General features: G+C 46.6%; 1 long non-coding RNA gene across 1 annotated transcript; it reads left to right on the top strand.

Annotated features, from left to right (window-relative positions):
* The first annotated feature begins 3435 nt into the window (after positions 1 to 3435).
* LOC103651029 (uncharacterized) lies at positions 3436 to 6102 on the top strand. Its single transcript, XR_002268453.2, has 2 exons — positions 3436 to 3691; positions 5564 to 6102. It is a non-coding gene; the product is annotated as an uncharacterized lncRNA (long non-coding RNA).
* Positions 6103 to 10276: the final 4174 nt, after the last annotated feature.

Here is a 10276-nt window from a genome sequence, read left to right as displayed (position 1 = left end):
CGGTGTGCAGCCAATGGCTAGTTCTGACCGTTGCTCTGACGGTGCACCGAACAGTGAACAGTGATTGTCCGGTCCACATCGAACAGTTCGGTGCCTCCTCTCAGACATGGAGCAAATGGAAGCTCTGTTGGTTGTCCTGTGCGCCAACTGTGTGCCACCGGTGAGCCAACTGTGTGCCAACTCAGTGCCACCGGTGCGCTAGCTGACAACCTATCTTCTAGGTCCTATGTATTTTGTTCTTGGGCTCCTTTGGTCTTGAGTCTTGGACTTCTAAGCTCTTTTTACGTCTCCATATGAGGTGTTGCATCCTTAGACCTCAGTGTCTTAGTCCAATCCTCTTCGCATCCTGTGAACTATAAACATAAACACTAGCAAACACATTAGTCTATAGGTTATGTTGATCATCAAACACCAAAACCTACTGAGCCAAATGGCCCTGGGTCCATTTTCCTTACAGAGGCGTTGTCCATGATTCCTCCCATGCACAAACAAGTCTTGTGGCTCAATCTATGCGTAGGAAAAGCCCAACACTTTAGGCCCAGGTTCTGTGAAGAGTTTCCAGACGATCAGGAGTCTAAGAGACCGAGAGCCCATAGGTCGGATCAAGAAAGACTACCTGCCCCTGGATCGTTAAGAGTTGCAAGTCGCAACCGAAGACATCAGACATCACCATTTGTTGTCTCCAAATCTATGCGAGTCGCGCCTAAATCCCTCAGAAGGTTGTCTGTTGTCTACCCGAAAGGGGTCGGCGAGGCGGACGTCTAGGACATGGGGCCATAACACCTTCGAGCCTCGGAAGAGGTGATCATCACCCTAAAGAGCAAATCGAGGAGTAACCAGAAGAGGGATAAGAGGAAACCCCGAGATAAGGGTGGGTTGGTCGTACCATTTCCTCGAACAATCCCCCTAGGAGGTTTGCTCTGATCCATGGGCAAAGGGAGGCGATGACTAATAAGGAGATCCACAGACAAGGTAGCTCGCGGCTCCCTCCCTTGCCTTTAAAGAGGGAATGTACTTGGAAAAGCTCACATAGAAAAGGGGGAGAGACTCAAGGGCCCTATGACATGAAAAGCCGGGAACGAAGTTTATTTTTTTATTTTAGGGAGGCAACGCCGAGGTACGATACAGATCAACATGCGTCATGCGCGATGTAATGAGTCGACACCCTAAGCACGACACGACTAACCATCTCATCGTAACCTTCGAGCATGTCTTCTAGCCTTTCACCTAAAATGGATGAAGGAGGATTGACGATGTCCCGAAGACGACAGCTGGAGCAGATCTCCCTCATAAGCAGCGCCACCGCGACTCCCCGATGAACGCCGAAATCGGCAATGTCCCGGATGCAACACGAGGCATTGTCAAGGCACTCGACCAGGGAAGTGCCACGTGCCCTAATGTAGTCTAGAAGCTGACCCAGGCGACGATGCAACTTCTCTAGCTTGGCCCCAAGGCTGCCAAGACAGACAAACACGGTAAGAAAATGAGGCAATGAAGCCAGTAAAAGGTCGGAGGGCAACTGCCTTACCAACGACACGATTGATGGCTTCGTAAAGCTGCGTGCGAAGCGACTCGTCCTTGGCCATGACAACCTATTGCGCCATGCAGGGGGTGTTGCAACTCCCTGTAGACGCCTGAGGAAGAGGGAGAGTGAGAGGGAGATAGAGGATATAAGGAGCTCGACCGTAGCGGCTCGACGGGTAGCGACACGACCTCCTAATCGATGGTGACCACTCTACAACGGAAGGAGAAGGGATAAAAATATCAAGCCTGAGGAGGGGGTTGTGGGAACCCGATGGAAGAAACCTACCTCACCTCATGGCCCACGGAGCGCGATATCCCAGTGTCCCGTAATCCGTCGACCGACCCGGTCGTAAGCCGCACTTAGGGAAGAGACCGGAGAAAAAAAGGAGGCCGAGGGTGACCAACAAGCGAGCGACCACCCGAGACTTATAAAGGGGTGAAGCGCCAGACTCCACCTCGAGGGACGACAAGTCGCCATGAAAGCAGCTCGAGTCTCGAGGAGGAATAAACACCACGATCACTTAAAAGGCGAAAGAATAAAGCGTCGTCCGACCCTTCACCAGCCCCCAAAGGGAGACACTCTCCCCTCAGAGGCTATTGTCAAGGATAATATCCTCAGCCCCTAGGGCCCATCGGTCAGCAAGCGCACTAGGAAAAGGCCTCTGGCAACTGGGGCCCGTTGGTTAGCTGAAGGAGATAGATAATGTCTACCCTAGAGACACCCATTCGTAGATGAACCTCGCAACACCGAGCTTGGGGTCGGGTGTGGTGGAACCTGACATGGGACCGGGCGCGCCGAAGGGAAACCACTCGAGTGGATCAAGTGTTTGGTCTGAGACCGATCCGTTATAAGTGACCGATCGTATTAACTGCGCTTGGCAACGAGCCACGGCGGAGGCACCGATGCGCTTCCCACTCATGACCTACAAACCCCTTGGGCCACAGAGCACTCATAACCTAAAATCCCTTGGACCACGACGCATTAATGGCTTGCGCACCCTCCAGCCTACGACGCACTCATGACCTATCGGGACTAGGTCTAAATGCACAAATCGCTAACAAGGCACAACATGATGAGCCACATTGAGCCCTAGGCTACGAAGGCCATGGGTCGGCATAGCCCAAATGATGGCGCTCAGGCCCCACGCTCTCTGCGTCGTCCGCCATAAGAATACAAGACAACCAGGTGAGCTTGGGACCCACGAGCACGTGTGGCTGCACCCCATGGTAGAACGCTTGGTTTGTCGTCGTCTGGTGACTCCTTCTTAGTGAAAGATACCGCTGGCTGGCCCCTTCCTCGGCATATAAAAGGAATATGTTGGCTCCTAGACCATGAGATCCCCAAAGAGACAGACGGACTTATGCACAAGGACGGACCCGAACGAGAAGATGCCCAGGAGGACTGACGAACAGGAGGAGGACGCACCGATGAGGACCTAGAAGCCGGAGCCCCGCCGCGAGGCCAAGACTTAGCTATGACTCCACTCTATAACCCTTAGCTCCACCTCCACCACGATAATAGACCTGCGAGCCTCTCCTCCCATCTCTCGCTCGCTTGTAACCTCCACTATGAGCTTTGATCATCAATGGTGCCGATGGCGCGAGCCGCCGATGACTGGAAGTAGGGACGTTCTGCCCGAACCAGTATAAATTTTGCGCTCACCGTGCACACCGTCCGGAACCCAACACACGCATAATAAATTGACTTATTGCAGCGAGGTTCGAAACACCTACACTAGCGTACTCCTATACGGGGTAGCATGTGCCAGTGACACATGGAAGATCCTTGGGGCATCCTCTGCCTTGATGAAGCGCTAGACCGTGCCTATCTAGCCATTGAGAAATTTTGAGCGTCCACAATTGTTGAGTGGCAGAGGATCAAGACCTTCTTGCCTAGGCCCAACTGGAAGCGGCCATCTCAGAATGCCTTTATCACCAATTTCTCAAAAACCGTTGAGATAAAAAATATTCCGAACCGGGGCGCATCCCCTTGTGCTAGCTACCCCCACGACCTCGAGTTCTAGAAGCCGTCTGCTCCGCCATCTGCTCGTCCTCGATGATGACTTCAGGCTCCGCTTAGACTTTCAATCTTGGGCGACAGAGCACAGAGGCGCCATCGTCAGCGGCAGAAGATGCCCTCTTATCGATAGTAGGGAGGCAGGCTCAGGTCTTTGATTGAATTCCCCTTCTTTGTTTCGCTTTTTCTAGCATTCTCGGAGCAAGTTTCAGCCTCGTCGATGGCATTCTTGGTCTTTTGCGGCTCGATATGTCTCCATTCCAGGGACACAAAGGTGATGTGGTTCTCGTCGACGTCCGGTCGTGGAAGCGCGTGTTCGTGACGGCGGCCGCGGAAGCGCTAGGATGAGCTGCCCCTAGATGCATTGTCGAACGAGTGCCTCTTCGATATCCTACGCCGCGTGCAGGGCACCCCCACGACCTGCGCATCAGCTTGCATCTCCTGCCGCTGGCTCATGCCCCTCGCCTGTTTGTGCCTCGTCGCCCTCGCCGTCCCAAACCTCAACTAGGAGTACCTTAGCGAGGATGACGGGGGCGATCTAATGGAATAGGACGAGAATTTTGCAATCATGGCACTGCCAAGGGCGAGCTTCAGAAATATGGCACGCCCATCGCGGCAATTGCATTCATGGCATTATAATCCTAGCCGATTTGAACATTTAGCATCGGACCCTGGTAATGGTCATTAGCTCATGTCACTTTCTTCCAGTGCCCTCGCGCTGTTTCTTACCTGGGCGCCGTTACTCCCTCTGTGGTCGTCGTTACTCGTTATTCCCCGAGGCGAGCGTTCTCTTCTGTGTTCTTCGACTGGCCGTCGTCTTCCTCGCTCCTTCCTCCCCCGGATCTGTTCCTCTCGCAGTGCGGTGCCTTCCTCCCATCGCCCTACCCCCTTGACCAGGCTCCGCACCTGCGCTATTGTGGTCCATTGCCGCCCCGACCACGCTGGTGAGATCTATTACTTCGCTAACCCTAGGGTTTGCAGAGTTAGAGGCTGCCATGGAACCTGCCGCGGAGCTATGTTCCCAGAAGCTGTCCGCGGCCGTTGATGCCGCCTGTGACACAATGAAAGCTTCATCTACCGCCTGTATGGTTGCTGGTGATTATTGCGCCACATTTTCCTTAGGTAACGATGTGGTTTCTACTCTTGATGTTCTTGAATCCGCTGTGGCGGCGGAAAAAAGTGCTATGAGTTCTTACAGCCAGGCGAGTGCAGCCGTCGATTGTGCTAAGGAGACTATTGCCAAATATTATGAGGTTTGTATTCTCAAACTAATCTTGTGCCAGGCAATGATTGAGATTGTTTAGCCCTCTCATTGAAATGCGAAGTGAGTAAGTGTTAAGATGAGGAAAAGTTTCTGCTTATTTGTGATTTTCATCTTGCTAGTGACATTGCTGCTATTTACCTGATGCCCGGCAATGATTGAGTTGCACACTGCTATTTACCTGATGCCCGGCAATGATTGAGTTGAACAAAAAATTTACCTGATGCTTGTGCTCATGTGAGATGATGTACTAGCCCTGTGATGTTTTCTTTGAAAAAAGTGAACTGTATACTACACTTGTTCTTCTTATGTTAAAAAATAACTGAGGGCTATGGCTGTTTAGAGAGGGCTAAGGATGATTCAGCCTGTTTGATGCTGTGCCATGTTTGCAAAATTCTCCAGTTGAGTTGAGACTGAAAGTTGCCCTATGATGATTTCTTTGAAAAGAGTGAACTGTATACTACACTGATAATTTACGGAGGGCTATAGGTTCCCAGGTTGGTTCAGTTCCAGAATCTTGTAGGTTCCCAGGTTGGTTCAGTTCACTTGTTAGTTCCAGAACTTGGTCATATGAGATGCCCATAGTGTGATGTTAATTTTTTTTGCCTGACCATGATCAGCCCTATGATGTTTTCAAACTGAGGGCATAAGACACTTGATAGTTCCAGAATCAACTAGTTTCCTAGGTTGGTTCAGTTCACTTGTTAGTTCCAGAACATGATCATATGGCTGGCAATAGTCTGATGTTAATTTTTTTTCAGGTTAACCAAAAACTTGCGCAAGCACTCAGATATTCTCTGTCTTTAATGAGTGATGCAGCTAAGAAACTTCAAGATACTGCCTCTTTGTGCTACACAGATGAAGATGTTGTCGACGGTTTCAAGCTGACTCAAGTGGCTCGTTCCTTGGACGAGTTAGCTGAAACGTTAGAAGTTACTGCAATTGACTGTCAGGTCTCGATGATGGATCCAACAACTATATTAGAAGCTGGCTATGGTAGCGAAGATAGTGCGGTGTGGGAGGACGTATTCCGTGACCGAGAAATAATGAATCAGCCATTGGAAGCGGAGACACTAGCTGAGCACTGTGCTAAGTGGGGGCTGAATTACAATGAGATCAGGGATAGATCTGTGTAACATCTTCTAGTGTAGTGCTTTTGTAACACTAGCTATGCTTTTGTAAGGTGAACTTGATCAGTGTAACACCGACAGTGCTTATGTAACACTGGCTATGCTATTGTAATGTGTAAGAACTATGTTGTTATGTTGCAACCGACATGGAACTTGGCTGTTATCTTTTATGAAATGGAATGAAATGGTATGGAACTTGGCTGTTATCTTGTATGAAATGGAACTTGGCTGTTGTGACTAATTATTATGTTGTATGAAATGGAATGAAATGCCAGAAAGAAGGGAGGTCATGCCAGAATTTTTAACTACAAATAACCATAATAATTCAACATCTTTACCATAGTACCATTCTACTCAAACAGAAAAACCATAGTACCGTACAGGACAAAGTACCATACAAAGTAAACAGAAGAACCATAGTACCATACAAATTACTCATAAATAGCATAGAACCATACTACTCAAACAGTCGTCTTTCTAGGTGTGATTTTTTTAACTAGGACACGAACTACATGTTCTTCTTGTGGCGACGAAGCTCTTTCAACAAGTTCTTCACTAGCTGGTATAATTGCATGTGAGGACTCAGGTACATCTTCATTGTCTTGGACACCTGCCTGTGAGGACTCAGCTACATCTTTGGGGAACCAGCCTTTAGTTGAATTATTCCTAGGCTTTCGCTTTCTGTTATGACATATTTAAAATGAACAAGTTAATATCAGAAAATAGAAAGTATGGTCATATAAACTGAAACGTATTTAATGTAACCTTTTCTTTGTGCCATTTAATGGACATTTGTAGCTTGCTTTCCTGTGGCCTAGTTCACCACAGTTCGGACACTTGAACTTGCCCCTAATGCTTTTCTTACCAATGTCATCGTTAACTTTCTTTTTTGAACTACCTCCCTCAAGGCATCCTTTGATCCTATTTTTCCTCTGTCGACCCACAGATCGTTTTCCAATTGGAGCACCCACTTCTTTTGCAAAAGGAACGTCTGGCCAGAATGATTTGTCACCCACAGGTGGAATAACTCTTGAGTATGCGGTGGTGAAATTAGCAACAGAATAGTAGTCATTTACAAAATCCTCCATCCTGACATCCCTAAATTCTTGTGCTGTTATCAAACACAATGCATGGATACATGGTTTGCCTGTGTGCTGCCACTCTTTGCAAGAACATTCGCGTAGCTGAGCATTGACAATGTGCTTGCTATGCACATCATTATTGTCTCTAACCTCTGCAATGTAGTTGTCAGCTTTACGTACTGATAAATGACCTAAACCTCTTGTTCTCGCGTGTAGGATATGCAGAACTGACGGTAAAATCCTTCCTTGTAACCTCTGTGCAATCCTCCTCCTCCTATGAAACATCTCCATTATTTCCTCCCTAATCCTATCAGCCAAATCACAAACAGGCAGGTCCTTCCAATCCTTAATCCAATTGTTGAAAACCTCAGCAATGTTGTTAGTCACGTAATCGCACTTGATATCCGTATTGAAGCCACTTCGGTACCAAAGATAGTCATGATGCTCCTTTAGCCAACTACTTACCCTTGGTATTTCTTGAATGCTGCTGAAATAGTGTTCGAAGACTTCTCTCCTATAAGCTCTTGCAGCTGGATACATGTACTCAGACCCACCAAACTGCTTTATGTAGTTTTGTATGAGATGCCTAAAACACTCCCTTTTCTCGGCATAAGGGAAGACATTGTTCATAGCATTTTTCAGACCTTTGCAAGCATATGAACACAAAGCTAGCAAAGGTAGATCCCCCACAACCTTCTGCAACTGGTTAAAAAACCATGTCCAGTTTTCTGTATTTTCTGCCTCAAAAAATCCATAGGCTACTGGATACATCCAATTGTGCCCATCGACACCTATTGCACAACAAAGGTGACCATTCCACCTACCATTCAGAGCTGTCGAGTCAACACTAAGGTATGGTCGGCACCCACCCTTGAAACCAGAAATGCATGGACCGAGCGCACAAAAAAACGAGTGAAGAAAGGACGCCCCTCATCCATTTTAACATCAAGCTCGATGACACTATCCGGTGATTTTTCCATTACTGCTGCTCTCCAACGCCATAGAAGCTGAAAGCTCTCCTCCCAACTTCCAAACAATTCCTTCAAAGCTTTCTCTTTCCCATGCCAAACTGTGTCATATGCAATTGTACAACCAAAAGTGTCCTGCAATGTGGTTTGTAGCTCCTTAGCTCCCATATGAGGCTTCTTCATCAATAACGGAAGCACACGTGCCGCAACCCAAGCTCCTGTCGGTGTAGTGGTCTTACGTCTACCACTAGACGTACAAGTATGTTTGTCATTCAATACAATTACCTGAAAATTAGTTACAGTGTCATGAGCATGTAACCACGAGTACAAAGGTAGATATAAAGCACATATACAGTACAATTAGCTATATTCTCAGCTTACTTGAATTGTTGGCGCCCCTTTCCTCTCCAGTCTAGCATGAATGCTCCAAGGGCAATCTGGCCCTTTACAATACCCTCTGAATCTAGTCTTATTGGTTGCCTCTATTCCAAGCTCAAATTCTTTATTTATGGCGTATTGTCTTATTGCAAGTCTGAAGTGGTGCATTGTTGCATATAGGCTGCCAGGCTCCATAACTGGATTGTTCATATCATATATTGTCCTATTTTCATCAAGCACTGAATCAGTACACGGAATTCCTGCTCCCAATTCATCTTCACATGTGTTGGTATTTCCAAAACGGCAACCACTTGAATGATCTTCCCTTCTATCATCTTGATTGTCTAAACCAAGCTGAAAATATAGACCGTGTTCACTAGTCACATCATTTCTTCCTTCTTCATTGTTGGTTTCTTCTACAAGTATTGAATCCCAATCGACATCATGCATTGCATGGCCACTCCCCTATTCACCAAACATAGTTTTAATATACAATATATCTACTAAATTGTCTATAATTCATTAAAACCACTAATCTCTGTATGCTCTGTGGGAATACAAGTCAATGCCCACTCATTTTCTTCGTTCATGCAGGTAGTCGTTTCGTCGTTCATAGGATCATTCATATTACTCAGCACACAAAATAAATGCTAAATGGGTGCTCGGCTCCATGTCACTCAACAAACACTATAATGGCAGCTGGGCGCCTAGTTCACTGCACACAAAATACGCCTAGCTCGGCTCTAGTTCACTACACACAAAACATACGCTAAACAGGCCGCCTATTTTACTGCATATCATCAGTTACCTCAACTGGGCGCGCAGGGTCCGGTGACTCGCTTGCTGGACGAACGCCGCTCGGGGCAGATCCATGGCGCTCGGGCCGCATTTGAAGCTCGCGACGAACGGATTCCAGGGAGGAACACAGGAGCAGGATCCGGCTAGTGGAAGGGTGACAGGGGAGACAATGGAAGACCGAGGGGACGCTGGCAGTGAGCTGCGGGTCTCAGAAATGAGGGAGGAAGACGAAGGCAACTCAACGAAACTGGAAGACGACGGCGCCCAGGTAAGAAAACGGCAGAGGGACGGCGCCCAGGTAAGAAACGGCGCGAGGGCAAAACGGGAAAGTGACATGAGCTAATGACCATTACCAGGGTCCGATGCTAAATGTTCAAATCGTCTAGGATTATAATGCCACGAATGCAATTGTCGCGATGGGCGTGCCATGTTTCTGAAGCCCGCCCTTGGCGGTGCCATGATTGCAAAATTCTCGACTAGGACGGAGACGCCCACGAGACCCACGTGGACTAATTCAAAACACTTTAGGAAAATTATTAAGGGCTTGTTTTCATTTTTCCAAAGGAAATTAGTTTATTTTTCATTGGAAAAATTAAAATCCCTTGGAAAATGGTGTTTGCAAAGTAGCCCTAAGAGTTGTTGGAGTTACACTTTTTTGGATTTCATACTTTTAAGAAGATCCCAATTGTCATGTTTTGGGACCTTACCTTTTGGTTAATGTTGAAATTTCTCTAATAGGGTTGTTTGGTTCCACCCAATTAAAATTTAGTCTTTATCACATTATGTTTATTTAATAATTACAGATATTAAATATAATCTAACTATAAAACTAATTACAAAGACGAGAACTAAAAGAGGAAACAAATTTATTAAATCTAATTAAGCCTATATTTAATACTTATAATTTATAGTTAAATATTTAATGTGACACAGACTAAACATTAGTTAGGGAAAATAAACACCTCTCTATTTCATTTTCTATATATTTTATATTTCAAAATTTATTATGAATAATGTTGTCTACAATTTAAAGCGGTGTTTTACGCGGTATTAGAGCATCTCTAAGAGACTCTTCATTTTTAGCTCTATATTTGACTATCTATTTAACTTTTCATAAA

This window comes from Zea mays, chromosome 3 (assembly GCF_902167145.1).
Source record: "Zea mays cultivar B73 chromosome 3, Zm-B73-REFERENCE-NAM-5.0, whole genome shotgun sequence".
NCBI lineage: Eukaryota > Viridiplantae > Streptophyta > Magnoliopsida > Poales > Poaceae > Zea > Zea mays.
The sequence above is the reverse complement of the archived record's forward strand: the minus strand, read 5'-3'. Positions and strand labels throughout refer to the sequence as shown.